Source organism: Oryx dammah, unplaced genomic scaffold, assembly GCF_014754425.2.
Source record: "Oryx dammah isolate SB20612 unplaced genomic scaffold, SCBI_Odam_1.1 HiC_scaffold_5, whole genome shotgun sequence".
NCBI lineage: Eukaryota > Metazoa > Chordata > Mammalia > Artiodactyla > Bovidae > Oryx > Oryx dammah.
In genome coordinates, this window is record NW_024070189.1 from 56,382,428 (window position 1) to 56,399,948 (window position 17,521).

The window sequence follows — 17,521 nt, forward strand, 5'->3', positions numbered from 1 at the left end:
AAGTGCTGAAAGAAAATAAATGCCAACCTAGAATTCCACGCCCAGTGAAAGTAGCCTCTAATAAGAAAGGTTAAGATGTTTTCAGGATTCTTTAATAGCTGCAGATACTGAAGCGTCTTTAAGCAGAAGGAAAATGATTTAATATGATAGATATAGGTGCAGGAAGAAATGAAGAACAATGCAAAGGTTTATTTGAGGAAATTCAAATGAAGTAGACTCTACAAAACAACATGGCAACGTCCACTGGGGATTTAAAAAGTTAAAATATATAATAAATACACGTAGTAAGGAGGGAGGGACAAATGGAACTAAAATGTTCCAAAGTCCTTGTATTACTATGGAAGAAGACTGAAATGTTAATTAACATTGGTATTGTTGATGGTTAGTCGCTAAGCCACATCCAACTCTTTTACAACCCCATGGACTGCAGCATGCCAAGCTCCCCTGTCCATGGGATTTCCCAGGGAAGTATCCTTGAGTGGGTTGCCATTCATTGCCTTCCCAGGAGGTCATCCCGACCCCAGGAATGAACGCTTGTCTCCTGCATTGGCAGGCGAATTCTTTACCACTGAGCCTGGGAAGCCCCGTTAATTAATATTAGACTTTGATAAATCCAAGATAATATTGTGATCGCCATGATAACTTTAAAAGGTATAGTAAAAAAGTATATAGCTTGCAAGGTAACAGAGTGAAAAAATAGAATATTTAACCACTCCAAAGGCAAAAAAGAAAGAAGAATAAAAAGAATATAAAGCATGTGGAACAAATGAAAGCATTTAACAAGATGTAGATATGGACCCAAATATGTCAATAATTACATTAAATATGAATGAACAAAATACTTCAATCATAAGCCAAAGAATAGTGAACTGGATTTAAAAAATCTATATATTGTTTATAAGAAACACATCTAAAATATTAATTTTAAAAATGTTGAAAGTAAAGGGTGGACAAAATACAAATATTAAACAAAATTATATTAATAGTACATATTAATGTAAGACAAAACATATTTTCAGGCCAAAAGCATTACTACAGCTAAAGAAGGATATATCAAATAATAAAAAGTTCAATTCATAAAGAAAATAGTGATTATAAATCTTGATTATAAAACTTGTACATCATACATTTTATGATGTAGCTTCAAAAAATATGTAGCTAAGATTGACAAAAACCACAAGAAGTGACCAGATAAAGAAGTAAGGATGTAGATTATTTGAACATGATTAGTAAACTTGATTTGGTGCACTATTATGTATTATACAGCAATTATAGAATTCAGGTTCCCCAAGTATTTATAATCCGTGACCTTCCAAGCAAATTATAGGGCTAAAATTCCCTGTCTCATTTTATGTTAGGTGTGGCTGTAAGACTCATTTTGGCCAATGAGATGTGAGTAGGAGTAACTTCCAGGTGCTAGTTGTAATAGTAAACACCTCTCCCCTTTCCCTCCTATAAGGGGAGGGTTCGAGTTCCTTCAGTTTGGACCCTCAATTGAGGATGACATGGAGAGAGCTGCCTAGCCAACCTACAAATGGACACGCTGATGTTGATGTGTGAGAACTAGACCTTTGTCACTTCATGTGTGTGCTTAGTTGCTCAGTTGTGTCCAACTCTGTGACCCCATGGATTGTATGTGGCCCACCAGACTCCTCTGCCCATGGGGTTTTCCAGGCAAGAATACTGGAGTGGGTTGCCATTTCCTTCTACAGGGAATCTTCCTGACTCAGGGATCAAACCAGCAACTCTCATGTCTCCTGTATTACAAGCAGATTCTTTACCCGCTGAGCCATCATGGAAGCCCTTGTTACTTTAAGTCACTGAAATGTGGAGATTATTTATAAATGTCATGTAACCTGGTCTATCTGAACCAATACAAGTAGAAAAAGCAAAGGACTGTTTTACAGGCATAGAGGTAAGCCTGTTTTGTACAAGTGTGGTGTGATAAGTTCTGGCGAGTTCACCTGACTTAAGCTCTTGGGAGGTGGGGTGGGAACAGGGCTGGGGCAGGAAGAGCAGCTCCCAAGAAGGGGCCATGAAGACTGCCTGGTGGCAAGTTCTGAAGGACTGTGGATTAACAGTATGGAAGTAGCTCAGTCAGTAAAGAATCTGCCCGCAGTGCAGGAGATCCGGGTTCGATCCCTGGGTTGGGAAGATCCCCTGGAGAAGGAAATGGCAACCACATCCAGCATCCTTGCCTGGAAAATCTCATGGACAGAGGAACCTGGTGGATTGCAGTCCATGGGGTCACAAAGAGTTGGGCATGACTGAGCGACTAACACACATAGATACTGTGCTGGAAGTTGACAGTAACTGAGAGGATGAACTAGGGAGAATCCAGCTGGTGTTAAAGGAGGGAATCAGGTAGGGAACTCTTCCCGATGAATATGTTAAACATTTCCCCCCACTTCCTTGAAACAGACATTTAAAAACTTTGGTGAAAATTTTCCCAGCAATTGCTTGTACAAGCAAACAGTCATATAAACCAATTTAAAAAAAAATCAAATCGACTACATTCAACCTGCTATTCAGAAAAAATTTTCCAGTTAATATCTTCATGGTTATTTTCTGAGTCATCTCAAAGAAATTTACCTCTTTTCTTTTTTTGGCTGCCCAGTATTCCACTGTATGGATGTACCAAATTATGAAGCTATTTCCCTGTTGATAGACATATAGTTTCACCATTACCTTATTGCAGTGACCAGATTGTGAATAATATCCACAGATTTTTGTCTTTTTTTGTACAGGAAGCCACACCAGTTTTGCCTACCATTTTAATAGTGAAAAGTTTACGCTGGGCAACAGGAGCACTACCAGGCCATTGGAGGTGACAGTTTTGTTTAGGGAGTGCCTGGTATGCCGTGATTACACCCAGAAGAGTGTCTCAAACATAGTGGGTACCCAATGAGGACCTGTTGAATGAATGAATGGATGGATGAATGAATCCACATCCACGGTAGACACTTATTGGGCCTTCCCTGCCCTCTCAACACCACCACCACTGACTGTAGGGCCAGCCTGGACACTTTGTTGCGGGGTGCTATCCTGAACACTGTAGCATGTTTGGCAGCATCCTTTGCCTCTACCCACTAGATGCCGTGAGCACAGCCCAGCTGCAGCAACCAAAAATGTCTCCCAAAATTGCCAAAATTTCCCTGGGGAAAATTTGCTTCCACTGATTTTCAGTATGGACTGTTTTTAACTTATATGCAGAGTACATCATGAGAAACGCTGGACTGGAAGAAACACAAGCTGGAATCAAGATTGCCGGGAGAAATATCAATAACCTCAGATATGCAGATGACACCACCCTTATGGCAGAAAGTGAAGAGGAACTCAAAATCCTCTTGATGAAAGTGAAAGTGGAGAGTGAAAAGGTTGGCTTAAAGCTCAACATTCAGAAAATGAAGATCATGACATCCGGTCCCATCACTTCATGGCAAATAGATGGGGAAACAGTGGAAACAGTGTCAGACTTTATTTTGGGGGGCTCCAAAATCACTGCAGATTTGGCACTGCAGTGATTGCAGCCATGAAATAAAAAACACTTACTCCTTGGAAGAAAAGTTATGACCAACCTAGATAGCATATTCAAAAGCAGAGACATTACTTTGCCAACAAAGGTCCATCTAGTCAAGGCTATGGTTTTTCCAGTGGTCATGTATGGATGTGAGAGTTGGAAGAAGGCTGAGCGCCGAAGAATTGATGCTTTTGAACTGTGGTGTTGGAGAAGACTCTTGAGAGTCCCTGGGACTGCAAGGAGATCCAACCAGTCCATTCTGAAGGACATCAGCCCCGGGATTTCTTTGGAAGAAATGATGCTAAAGCTGAAACTCCAGTACTTTGGCCACCTCATGCGAAGAATTGACTCATTGGAAAAAACTCTGATGTTAGGAGGGATTGGGGGCAGGAGGAGAAGGGGACAACCGAGGATGAGATGGCTGGATGGCATCACTGACTCGATGGACGTGAGTCTGAGTGAACTCCAAGAGTTGGTGATGGACAGGGAGGCCTGGTGTGCTGAGACTCATGGGGTCACAAAGAGTCGGACCCGAATGAGTGACTGAACTGAACTGAAATGCCCTTTCTAAAAAACAACTAACTCGGCAAAGGTTGATCCTACTTCTTGCCAATTCTGTCACATTAAAATGCCCTTTCTTCCTGGATTTTCATATAGATTGCTGAATACCTTTTTCTGAGTTCAGATCTTATTCCTGACATCTTCACCATGAGTTAGATCAATCTTCATTATATAGTGTCATTATAGATTGACATCATATACATATATATGTTATATACATTAATGTATTAATGTATATATACATTAATCTTTATATATGTATATGCATTATGTACATATAATCCTCATTATACATTGTCTCATCACTGAATACCCTTCCTTGGAAGTACTTATCAAAGGTGAATCCTTAGATTTATTTTTAGAAATTACTAAATTAATCTGTTTCCCTTCACTCAACTTCCTAGAGGGACTCATAAGTAAGAAGTTGGCATATCACATGTCAGTTCTTACCATTTTTATATCTAGTGCCTAAAACAATGCCTGACACATAGTAGATGCTCAGTGGGTATTGGATGGATGGGTGGAAGATAGATGGATGGATGGAGGGGTGGGTGGATAAGAGCAAATTATCAGTCAACAAGGGCCACCCTAGGCTACAACAGTCTTCACCCATTTTTGCTCCTGTGCCTTCTAAAGCAATTATGAAAAATTATGTTACCTATACTCACATTTAAAAATTGCTGTTAAATGGTCACCACCAAGTTCATATGGAATTAAGATAATATGTCCAGCATATTATAAATATTGGATTTAAAAAATTAAACTCTGATATAATACTTTAAATGTACCTATTAATCTATTGTTATTATTTCTAATATCCTCTACAACTTTCACAGTACTCTCCTTCAAATGGAGAATGGCATTGAAACATGTATAATATCATGTAAGAATCGAAATGCCAGTCTATGTCTGATGCAGGATATGACACGCTTGGGGCTGACGCGCGGGGATGACCCAGAGAGATGTTGTGGGGAGGGGGGTGGGAGGGGGGTTCATGTTTGGGAACGCATGTACACCTGTGGTGGATTCATGTCAATCTATGCCAAAACCAATACAGAATTGTAAAGTAAAAATTAAAAATAAATAAATAAATTAAAAAAAAAAAAACAAATTCAAGGGATGGAAAAGAAAAATCTGTGAAATTTAAAATTGCCTTAATTATTTATTGAAGGAAGTTGAGTTAAATTATTAAAGGAACCTTTTTGTCTGGGAACTTGGACCTGAAAATTTTCACATTTGGGGCTATGGCTCCTGAGTTAAGATTTGTGAAAAGTTGAGGGGTATGCTTTCCAGTAAGGATAGGATTATTATGAACACAGACATTGTTTTCAGGCTAACCAGTTTTAGGAAAAGATACCTTATAAAATCTGGGAACCTGGAAACTGGTTCTCTAAAAATATTCCTTGGTGTGCCCATTGGAAAATCTTGACGACCACCATCCTGGGGGTAATTCATGCCAGTGGCCAGCAGAGGGAAGTATTGTACAAGCTGCTAGGCTCTATCTCCCTGGCTCTCAAGGTAGCAAAGAGCAAGGGCAATTCACCTTGGATGCAGTGGGGACCACAGCTTGGGCAGTCCAGCCCAGTCCTTTCTGGTGTCTTGTGTTTGCACAGTGAATTATTCATAGGAAACTGGCTCCACAGAGAATGGAGGCCCAAGACTCTCCATCCTGCACCTCGAATCAGGGCCTAGGACTGTAAACTTGATTCTTTCTCCTCTTCAAGATCTGAGTTTGAGAAAAGAAACTGAGGAGTGAAGTCATGGATCTGAATCAAACGTGGGTTTTTGTTATTCTTATGAGATGAAAACAACAGTGAAATTTCAATGATTTATAGATTCAGGAGGCAGGGAGCAAACAAAGTGACTGAAAACTCCTGCTCTGGAGTCGGCCAATGGGGCTGGCATCTCTCTCCTTGGCAAGCTCACCTTCCTGGCCTCTGCTTCTCTGGCTGTCAGATGGGAACAGGATTACCTTCTCCACAGAGCTGTTGTGAGGATAAATGAGATAATGCTAGAAAAGAGCTCAGGATGGGAACGGCATTTTGCAAGGGCTCAAGAAATAACTGTCGTGATGGCGAAGATGATGATATGGAACTGGCATCTTGTCAGGCATGAGCGTTTCAGAGCTTCCCATTTGGGTCTGAAGAGGAAGAATCAGAAGTGAAAAAAACAAGCTATTTACATATTGTAAGTTTAACAAATCCAGGAGTTAGAAGCAGAAGCACCAAAGGAAACAGGCAGAATCAGAGATTCAGAGTTACAGTCTCGTTCCTCCATATCACTCACAAGTGCCTTCCAGGGCTGAGATCCCACCCAGTGCTGGTAACAGGGTCTCTGTGTCTACAGTACTGTGTAGATGATGGCTATACGTGTAGCCTCAGACATAGAAACAGTGACTTTGTTCATTGGATAGATCCTCTCTGAAACCTTAAAGGGTGGGGATGAATCGGTTGAAATAAAGTTAGTAATTTAGACTAATTACTCAGATATATTAAAAGTAAGGTTCAGAGCAAGCCCCACCTCCCCCTTCTGCTTTACATGGGGAAAGGTAGCAGGGACAGTTCAGAGAGAGGCATGGAGACAAGTTGGATGAGATAACTGTCCTTTCATCTGGCAGCTGTCCAGACCCCAAATAGCTTTTGTGTTTGGTCCAAAAATAAGATCACATGAGAAGGGGAGAAATAAATACACAAGTATTCGTCCTTGGGCTTTCTGTGGGTCCACTAGCCGCTCTAGTAGGGCCCCAAGAGAGTGGCTTCATGCCACACTCCGCTGCCTCTCTCCCCAGGCTCCGCAAGGCTGGGGAGACAACCTGGAACAGGGCGCGTGTGGTGTGTGGTGTGTGGTCTGCACGTAGCCTGCCTCTCGGGGCTCCCCTGAGCTCCATACACATCAGAGAGGGAGCAAGAGAGGACAAGCAGACCCAACTGTCTTGCCCCTACGGGAATAAGGGCATCGCCTCCTTTGGTGAAGGCCACTCCCTTCAGATGGAGGATGGGAACTCCTTTCTTCCTGCAGAGAACTGCCTGCTGCAGTCCTGCTAGGACAGTGTGGATACCGTAAGCTGCCGCAGCTGCTAGCACCCCAGAAAAAAAGCACCCCAGAGCCAAAGCAGAGGTGAGTACATTCGTTTCTCCAAGGGGCTCAGATTACTGTGGACTTTCTGCTTGACTTCAGGCTTTTGCTCTGCATGAATGCTTTCCCCAACCCTCTTCTCCCTGACCTCAGTCAGTGGCAGGCTCGAGTCTATGTGATGGATGCTCAACTAAAACATTCCTTGTACTCCCCTCTCTCATTTAGACACTAGCTAGATTCCGGAAAGAACTGGGTGAGTTGAATTCTTAGCAGGGAAGCAGGAAAGGGCTGCTACCAAGTGAATTATCTTTGCTGAGATTCAAGAAGATATTTCCCAGAAAATCATTAACAAATCCCATTACGGTAATGTTAATGCTTAGTGTTTTTTTTTTTTTTTTGGTTGGTTGTTTGTTTTTAAAAAGCTCTGCATCAAATAGGAAAAAGAAAAAAAGATGCCAGCTGATTCCTTGTGATTGGGCAAAAAGGAAGAACACAAATGAGATCGAAGAACATCTGTAGAGTTTCCATTCCCTTCACCTCCTCCCTATCTCCTGACGCCTTGGAACCCTGCAAAATACACTTAACAGATCCAAAAATTCTTCTCTTGGAAAAAAGCAAGGGTTTTAGGGGAGAACTCCTCTGTAAGCAGAGTCAAGGGAAAAAGAAGATAAAGACATTGTTTCAGAGTCTTGTGTTCTCTTCCTAATGCCTCTGCCTCCCAAGCACGTGACATGTACCTGGGCCTGTTTGGAGGTACAGAGAGATGTCTCCATTGCTTGCATGCACATACTGTTCCGCCTTGTCACAGCTCTTGACTATGAATGCTATGCTAAGGGTAAGCCAACAAAATGCTGGTGGGAACAAGATAAATCCTTGAATAAATCAAAATTCTTTGAGTGACAACAGGCTGAAATCCAACTTGAAGAGACTTACACAAAAAAAAGAATGGGTCGGGGGGTGGAAATGTTTTCCTCATGTAACTGAAATGGCCAGGGTTTTGATTTGGTGGAATCCAGGTGTTCAGACGATGGTATCCTGAATCTGTCTCTCTCCATTTCTTGCTTTGCATCCTTGTATCATTCCATTTCCAGGAAGACCCATCCATCACAGTAGAGGATGGCTGCTAGCAGCTCAGGGCTGACACCCTGCTGGAACAGCTGCCCTATAAGAATGGGTGCTGTCCTTTCCCAAGAGTTCTAGCTGGGATCTCATTTCACTAAACCAATGTGGGAACTGTGTCCAGCCGTGCCACAGGGGTATAGTCATTGCCACCCAAAACCAAATGACCTGAAAGCAATGAAAGGCTGGTCCCCAAAGACAAGAAGGGGTCTGGATGCAGGACGACTAGGGTCAACAGTTACCACTTTGTACTGCTTTTTTGGTGACCATTCAGATTAAGAGCCAAAACTCCTCCAACATAGCCCCTCCTCTTTCCTCCCTCTTAAGAGTTCACAAAAATGTATAAGTGACAGAAAGTGTCATAGAAAAGATAATTAATAGAACAGGTGACTAAAAGATCCCATGGTATGCCATCCCTAGAGACTCCTGAGAGTGGGAAAGACATAGGAAGGCTTGTCTCTGGCTCAGTCCCCAGACGACCCACTGGACCCGCAACCTGGCTGTGCTCACAGGGGTCTCCCCTTCCCCTCACCCACCCTTGTCCACTTCTGCCTCCCTCTGCTCTGCCCTGCTGATGGGAACCCATCTTGCCTCTCAAAGGCTGGCCTCTGCAGTGCCTTCCCTCTGACACCTCATCTGGCCCATCTGACCTTCTCTGCTCCTCTCCTCTCCAAGCTGGGGCAGCTCTGACCCTCAGCATTCCATCACTGTTTACCTGCTCTTTAAGAGCTGCATGTATCTTAGTTTCTCTCCCAACTTGAATTCTATATTCCTGGGGGAAATTAAGTTTTATCCCCAGCCCTACCTGCTGTGTCTAACACATATTGCTGCTGCTGCTGCTGCTGCTGCTGCTGCTAAGTCGCGTCAGTCGTGTCCGACTCTGTGCGACCCCATAGATGGCAGCCCACCAGGCTCCCCTTTCCCTGGGATTCTCCAGGCAAGAACACTGGAGTGGGTTGCCATTTCCTTCTCCAATGCATGAACGTGAAAAGTGACAGTGAAGTCGCTCAGTCGTGTCCAACTCTTAGCAACGCCATGGACTGCAGCCTACCAGGCTCCTCCGTCCATGGGATTCTCCAGGCAAGAGTACTAGAGTGGGGTGCCATTGCCTTCTCCGCTAACACATATTAGGTGCTTCCAATTCGTAAAGATAAATAAAAATAAAAACAGCCTCCCTAAATAGCTTGGAGGGGCTTCCCTGGTGGCTCAGTGGGCAAAGAATCCACCTGCAGAGTGGGAGACCTAGGTTTGATCCCTGGGTTGGGAAGATCTGCAGAAGAGAAAGGCTACCCACTTGAGTATTCTGGCCTGGAGAATTCCATGGACTGTATAGTCCATTGGGTTGCAAAGAGTTGGACAAGACTGAGCAACTTTCACTTTGTCACTAAATAGCTTAGAGAGGATGGCTAGATTACTTGAGATCCTTAATTCTTATTTTGCAAGTAATATCATAGCTATGAAAAACATTGACAGAGCTCTGATAGACTAGAGACCCTATGGGCATCTTCTCAGTAAGTCCCCACAGTGACCCTGTGGAGTAAGTGCCAATATTATCCAGACATTTACTTTAGTCTCAGAGAACTTAGTCACTTGTCCTAGATCAGACAGCTAGTAAGTGGTGGTCTGGAAGTTAGAACCCAAGCAAGCCTGCCATCGTCTTTCCTATTAAACTCATCAATACCCTGTTTATCAATAGCACTTTCTGCTGCCTGATTTTAAAAAGTGAAGGGCATGGGCGATTGGTCAGAGACCATGAAGAAGCTCAAATATTTTAGCCTCCTCTCCTGCCACCTGTGCGCCCAGTGCCTCTACAAGGGAGTCTTTATTAGACTGTATCCAGGGGTGAGGGGTCCTACCCCAGAGCCAACAAGAAAGTCAAGGGTACAGGAATTTTACAAAAGGAGGTACTTCTGGGACTCTGCAGAAAGCCAGGTACTTTTTGATTAAATGAGGTCTTTAATTAGAGTAGTCTTTGGGAAAATGTTAGCTGGAAGGTGGGCTTTAGAATTTGTTTGCTGATCTGGCTGCCCATCACTGAGCATGGCCCTGACCTTTCTCCTGCCTTCTGAGCAGGGTGACCAAGCCAGGGCCTCCTACAGAGGGTGGTCTGAAGGATTTAGAATGCAACCAAATTCAGATAGCAGAGGAAACCCAAATCTCAAGTAAACAGTATTTTTTTTATACCATCTCTGCCTCTGCATTCACCCACTGGCCTCTTGGATGATGCCATCACCTGTGGTGCTGGGGAGCCCCTGCCTGGCTTGAGGGTATCTTGTTTCTCTGATACACAGGAACCGACTCCTGTGGGATAGTGTCTTCTCAAGAGCAGATCCTACTGGGTTTATGTCATCAATCCTCACAGTATCCCTGAGAGGATCAGAGAGCTGGCTTCCTCACAAGTGAGGCTCAGTGAGATGAAGTCACATCCCCAATTACACAGAAGCAAGGAGGGCTCAAACTCAGGGCAGAGGAGTTCAGAAGTCCTTAGGATACAAGCCTTCTTGTTTCCCCAAGTGATCATGATAGAACAAAGCTAAAACGAAAAGAATTATTTAAGTTAAGTAAAATGTTTTGGGTAAATCTTTAAGAGAAAAACCATTGCTAGACTCAAGAGAAATAAAAACATGTTCACATGAAAATGTGGACACCACACATTCACAGCACCATTACTCATGATATCTAAACAGAGGAAACAAGCCAAATACCCTTTGATGGACCAATAAAATGGGACATATCCATACACATGAAATACTCAGCAATAAAAGGGAATGGCATTCTGATAAATATGAATAGGCTACAATATAGATAAGCCTTACAGACGTTACGCTTTTTAACGAAAAGAAACCCATACTATATGATCCCATTTATACGAAATAGCAAGAACAGGAAAATCTATAGAGACAGAGAGTAGGCTGGTGGTTGTGTGGGCCTGGCGGGAGCCGGGGAGGGGATGACGAATGACTGCTAATGGGTATGAGGGTTTCTTTGGGGGATGACAAAAGTGTTCTAAATTAGACAGTGGAGATGGTTGCACCACTTTGGGAATATGCTAAAACCACTTAACTGCACACTTTAAATGGATGAACTACATGATATGTGAACTATATCTCAATAAAATCTCTCTCTCTCAAAAAAAACCCCAAACCATGGCTAATGAAATAATTAACAAAGTGACAAAATGGCTTTGTTGAAGGATGTAGTCTAACCCTGTCTGCTCTGATAAGTTTATGTCTCATCCCACTGAGCTTGGCTATAGGTCCCCCAGACAATTCAAGTGGAAAAAATATAGATGGAAAACATAAGATGCACAGATTTCTCCCCAGAATTTAGACTTGAAGGATCTTATTCTCCTCTTGTAAAGATCATTTTAAGTTTTATGGAATCAATCTCACTACTCTATTTTTGCTTCTTGGTTTCAAAATATGCTTCAAAAAGCATTCTCCAACCTAAGATGGGAAACCTTATTACCTAATAATTTCCTCTAATGCTTTTCTCTAATGTTGCCCTCTAAGGTTTGTCTGATTACATTTAATAAACTTTTATTCATCAGGAATTTAACAAACTGAGGATCCAGGTTGTTTTTGTTCTGCCAAGTACATAGCCAATGATTAGATCAGGAGTTTTTAAATTTTAGATTAAAACAGATTTGAGGCATCTTGTAACTTCCTGAAATTCAATATGAAAATGTGTGTGTGTGTTGTATATATTCCAATGCACTGAGGCCTAAGCCAAGTCAACAGGATAGTTGTTAAACAAATACAGGGGAGGCCTGAGTACTTACCCACAGGGAAAGTACTCTGTCACATGTCAAGCGAGAATCCCACCACCTTTGGCTTTGAGGCGTTACTAAGGCAAAGAACGATGACTGTCTCTCGTTGGTTCCCCTGGGCCGGTAACACTGTAGGTTTCTAATCATCTGCTGACAAATGAATGGAGCTAATACATCGCTTTAGCTGACAGAACTTGGAGCCCTCCTGTCACAAAGAATTGGAGGTTTATAGTCCAATAAATATAAATAAATGATAAACTGAAAATAAAACTGCCATTCCAAAGAAAGCAGCAGATCCTTCTGTGCAGACTTGTGTATTCACATAATAAATGTATAAGCAACACCCACCGTGTACCAGGCACTGTGCAGACTCGTGGTTCTCAAAGTCTGGCCCATGGGCCAGCAGCCTCAGGATCACCTGGAGCTTGTCAGATATGCAAATTCCCAGGCCCACTCCAGTCCTTCTGAAGAGAAACTCTGGAGTTGAGGCCCAGTTATCTGTGACTGTGATGCACATTCAAATGTGAGAACTCTTGGTCTAGGAACTGGAAATATAAGGGTGAACAGACAAAATCCCTGGCTCTTCTCATGGACATTTCATTTTAGTGTGTGTGTCAGGAGGACACACAAATAAGTCAACAAATAACTGAACATGATAATTCTCAGAGAGTAATAAGATCTACGAAGAAAAAGAGAGATCTATGAGAGGCTAATTTAGAACAGGTGGTCAGGGAGGAGGCTCTGAAGTGAGACCAGAATGATAAGGAAGAGACAGCCATGTAAAGAATCGAGGGGCAGAAAAGAAATCCATGCACTTCAGGTGGAGGGAACAGGAAGTGTAAAGGCCCTGAGGTAGGACCACACTTGGCTTGTATGAGGAGCAGGGAGGCTAGAGCACAGTGAGAAATGTATCAGGGATGGACCTGAGGATGCAAGTGGTTGACAGCAAGCTTAGCTTTTGTTCTTAGTGCCAGAGAAAGGCACTGGGCAGTTATGTTCAAATAGAAACACAATCCCATTTACCTTTTAGCAGGATTCCTCTGGAACTGTAGAGGGTAAGGGCAGAAGCAGGGAAGTCAGCAAGGAGGGACTGCAACAAGCCAGGCAAGGAATACTGGCGCCTGGATAGACCAGACCTATATGCAAAGACCTAGAATTAGGTGAAAAACAAACAATGCAGGACACTCTGCCTAGTAAATTGCTTTTAAACAAACACATTCAGGTGTATAAAGACATTTTTTCCCCTCAAAGGATCCAGGAAAAAAGTGAATAATGATTATCTTTGGGAAGAAGGGGATTAGTGAGGGTCATTTTGTACCTCTCTGTATACTGTACATTTTTTATATATGCACAAAGCATTCCTTTTATTTAAAGATAAAATATTTTAAAATAAAACTGAAAAGCTGAGATCGAGGAAAACATTGATTAGGCAATGGATACCAGTATCAGAAAAAGAAAGCCTACTTCTCATGGGTGTGACCCTCTCCAAGCATCCTCTCCTGTAGTTGCTGAGCCAGGCCGATAAACTGGGACAAGTTCCTGCTCTTGGGTTACAGTGAGATTTGAGCAAGGCACCTTCTCACTTGAGAACCTCTGGACCCCGTTTCTGTCCTGTAGCTCTGGTTATGTTTGTGTCTGTTGGGTCTCCTTGGGCAACTAATACAATTTCCTGTGAATGTCTGCTGTGTTTCCCTGTGCCCTGTTTGTCAAATTGCTTCCCTCCGTCATCTTGGCAGCTGCTTCACCAGGAGGCCAGCGTGCCCTTCATTTAATTGCATGATTGAGCATAAACAGAAGGAAATACTTTGCTGCAGGGAGAGAGAGGCAGGCAGCATCTGATTTCTCCTGTCAGCTGATTAGGATTTTTTGAGTCCAAACAAGGTCAAACGAGATTAGAAAGAAAATGCAGTGTCTGGTATGCGTTTCATATAACTGCATTGTTCATGTAAACAGGATGAATGACAGGGAAACTTTAAAGCAAATATTGAACATCAGCCTCAAGACTCAAAGACAAGAAGCCAGGGCTTATGTGTTATGGCAGGAGAGAAAGAAAATTTATTTCCTGTGGACATTTGGAGTCCTGTTGAATCTATCACGCTCTGATTCCTCTTTCATGTTGGTGCAGTTAAAAAGTGATAGTTTTATGTCTGATTTTCAGAGGCGCTGAACACAGAATAAGAAAAAATTATAGAAATGCCACATTTTACTTTTCATGTCCTTCTAAATCTCTTAGAAGAGGTTTGGAACCACTTTCTGTAATAGCAACTGCTAAAGTGCTTGGTAGTAAGTCAATCTCTCAGGTCGGGGAAGGGAAACTCTCAGCTCCAGTACCAGCCACAACATTGTAGACATGGCTGACTCTGGCCCAGGCCACACCTCTGTGGATAAGCCTACCAGACTTCTACTAGGACTTCCGTTGGTCCTCCAAATCTGTCATTTTCTGCTTTTCTCAGACCTACCCTCTGTAATGCTAGTAAGTGCACATATAAAGTTTTAATTACTTCACAACCTGAAATGGTTTTAATGGCATTGAAAGAGGTCTAAGAGCTTTGAAGGAAGCTATGGTTTCTGTTACATACTCTCTATAGGATCTAGTGGCTTGTGAATGCTTAACAAGAGGCTTTGACAGCTGTTATTTAGGCTAGGAAATAGTCTATTTCCTAGCCCAGAGCTAGGAGGCTATTCTGAGGCCAGACTTTTAAACTAAGAAACCTCCCATTCTTTACCACGCTAAATAACAGAAGGGCCAGGAACCGTTAACATTTCATATCTCATGATTCCAAGCATCTGAATATATATTATTTACAAGATAAATCTAAGTGTGGTATATATACACAATGGAATATTACAAAGCCATAAAAAAGAATGAAATAATGCTGTTTGCAGCAACATGGATGGAACTAGAAATTATCATTCTAAGTAGAATAAATCAGAAGGAGAAAGACAAATACCATATACCACTTATACGTGGAATCTAAAATACGGCACAAATGAACCTATCTATTGGAGAAGGCAATGGCACCCACTCCAGTACTCTTGCCTGGAAAATCCCATGGACAGAGGAGCCTGGTGGGCTGCAGTCCATGGGATCGCTAAGAGTCAGACACGACTGAGTGACTTCACTTTCACTTTTTACTTTCATGCATTGGAGAAGGAAATGGCAACCCACTCCAGTGTTCTTGCCTGGAGAATCCCAGGGACGGGGAAGCCTGGTGGGCTGCCGTCTATGGGGTCGCACAGAGTCGGACACAACTGAAGTGACTTAGCAGCAGCAGCAGCAGAACCTATCTAACAGAAACAGACTCACAGACATAGAGAACAGGCTTGTGGTTGCTATGGGGAAGGGGAGGTGGAAGAGGGATGGGGTGGGAGGTTGGAGTTGTAGCAGATGCAAGCTATTATATATAGAATGGATAAACAACAAGTCCTATTGTATGGCACAAAGAACTATATTCAATATCCTGTGATAAGCCATAATGAAAGGAATATGAAAAAGAATATATATATGTATATGTGTGTGTATATATGTATATAAAATGGAATCACTTTGTTGTACAGCAGAAATTAACACAATATTGTAAATTATACTTTAATAAATTTTTTAAAAAGATAAATCTACACACTTGACATGGAAATTGAAACAAATATGGAACTTGAGAGATGTTAAATTAAAACATTAAAAATTTAGTATTGAGAATTATGTTAAGTACTTTAAGGAACTGAGAAATCATGATTTCCCTGAATTTGGACAGGAACACTGCCAAACAATACCTGATAGTAGTAAATTAATTGGTTTATATCAGTAGCTAGGGATTGCATTTGCCTGTATCTGCCTAGGAGCTGTGTGGTGTTTTTGGCTTTTTTTTCCTTAATAGCTACTGACAACTAGATGTAATGAAGAAACAGCACTAAAATAATGACTTACACTTGCATTACTGGTGTTCGAGGTGTTGTCACACATTTGGGCACATTTGATTGTCACCATAATCACAGGAGCTTGCAGGGAAGATTTAGGGTGCTTCCTAACTTTACCACCTATCATTCCATGTGGCTAAAAACAGCTCACATGCACTCTGGAAGCAGCAAAACAATTCTCCAATATTAAGAAGATGACTGTCTAAAATATCTTCATCTATGATCTGGTAGGTCCTTTGGAATCGTGCAGATGTTTAAGAAGATTACTATTTTTTTAAAAGCAAATTTTAAATTTTGTTAAAAGGACCTTTGACAGTTCATTGAGGTTCCTGTTAATAAAGTTGAGAAAAATCAATTATTCCTGTACCTCTCAAGTTCCTTTTAGCAGAGCTGTGCTTCATCCATTATCAGAGTTATGTTTGTCTGTGCTTCTAATTCTTTGTCACAGGAGGTGAGCTTTTCTGAGCTCCTTCCTTCAGAGGCACATGAAGTTTCCCTGATGACTTTGGAGAACAGTTTTCCATCTCCACCTTCCCAGAGGAGGGAGAAACCACCGAATATATTTCTAGTTCCAACAGGTCAATCTGTACCTCCTATCTGAATCACCAGGTGGGCAGGCTTGTATGCGTGTACGTACATACACACACACTCTCTTTCTCAGTGACACCTCCCAGGCTCAAATGCCTGCATCAGGAACAGGACTCTTTGTCAATTATAGGAAACTATTAATCATGTTTCCATTTGGTCTCTTCAGAGATACCTCCTGATCCATAGCCTTTCAGTCCAAATTCATTCCTCATGTTGCAGCCGAAAGTCATTCGTACAAGCAGCTTCCCCTCTTCCTTACCCCATCCTGGTCAGGGGCACAAAGATGATGCCCGTGGTCCACTGAAGAAACCCCACCTGATGATTTGCTTAGTTCAGCAGGGACAGGTTTGACCACTGATGAGAAAGGGCAGAAATATTCTCTCTGCAGCCCCTCCCCAGCTCCAAACTGCATGGCCATTGCCTCAAGTGGCTTTGCAAAACAGGAACAGACAGACAGACAGACAGACAGACAGACATCTACACACTGTGCAGAGGTGCCAGAAGTCAGAACAGAAAAGGATTCCTTTTCATCCAGCAGTCTTCTGATTGCAGAGAAGTGTCTCTGAGCCATGACCTGCTGTTTCCCTGCCAACTGAGGCCTCAAAATAAACAGGAATCTGCCCAGACGGGCTACTAGTCCACTCAGTGCAGCCATTTGCCCCAAGACAAACCACGTTAAAATAACACCGAGGAGAGCTGCCGCCACTGTCTGCTGTCTCTGCCTCCCTTCCCCGCTGGCCACAAGCTCTGTGTCCCTGGGCCTGCTGTTGGCTGCCCAAGGACAGGGGTACTCCGTGTGCACCCCTGTGGGCAGGGTCGGTGCAGGCAGCTGTCTAAAGGCAGGTCCCCTCTGCCGATCAAAACGGGGCTGGAGAGAGACCTACAGGCTGCACGCTCAGCCCCCTGCCTGCCTCCCTGCTTCCCACACAGCCCTGCAGGACTGGGAGCCGGCTCTGGAGTACGGTGTTTGGAGG

At 42.7% G+C, this 17,521-nt stretch overlaps 1 protein-coding gene across 4 annotated transcripts in view; it reads left to right on the forward strand.

The window, feature by feature from the left end:
• The first annotated feature begins 3,363 nt into the window (after positions 1 to 3,363).
• Positions 3,364 to 17,521, forward strand: part of FGF1 (fibroblast growth factor 1) — a 117,970-nt gene continuing 103,812 nt past the window's right edge. For 2 of the 4 annotated variants that reach the window (XM_040239823.1, XM_040239824.1), the window contains exon 1: positions 6,778 to 7,198. The gene's annotated coding sequence lies outside the window, so the exon portion shown is untranslated. Of the gene's footprint in view, positions 3,378 to 6,775; positions 7,199 to 17,521 lie in introns of those variants that run through there. The other 2 variants (XM_040239825.1, XM_040239827.1) reach the window with 2 other exon arrangements.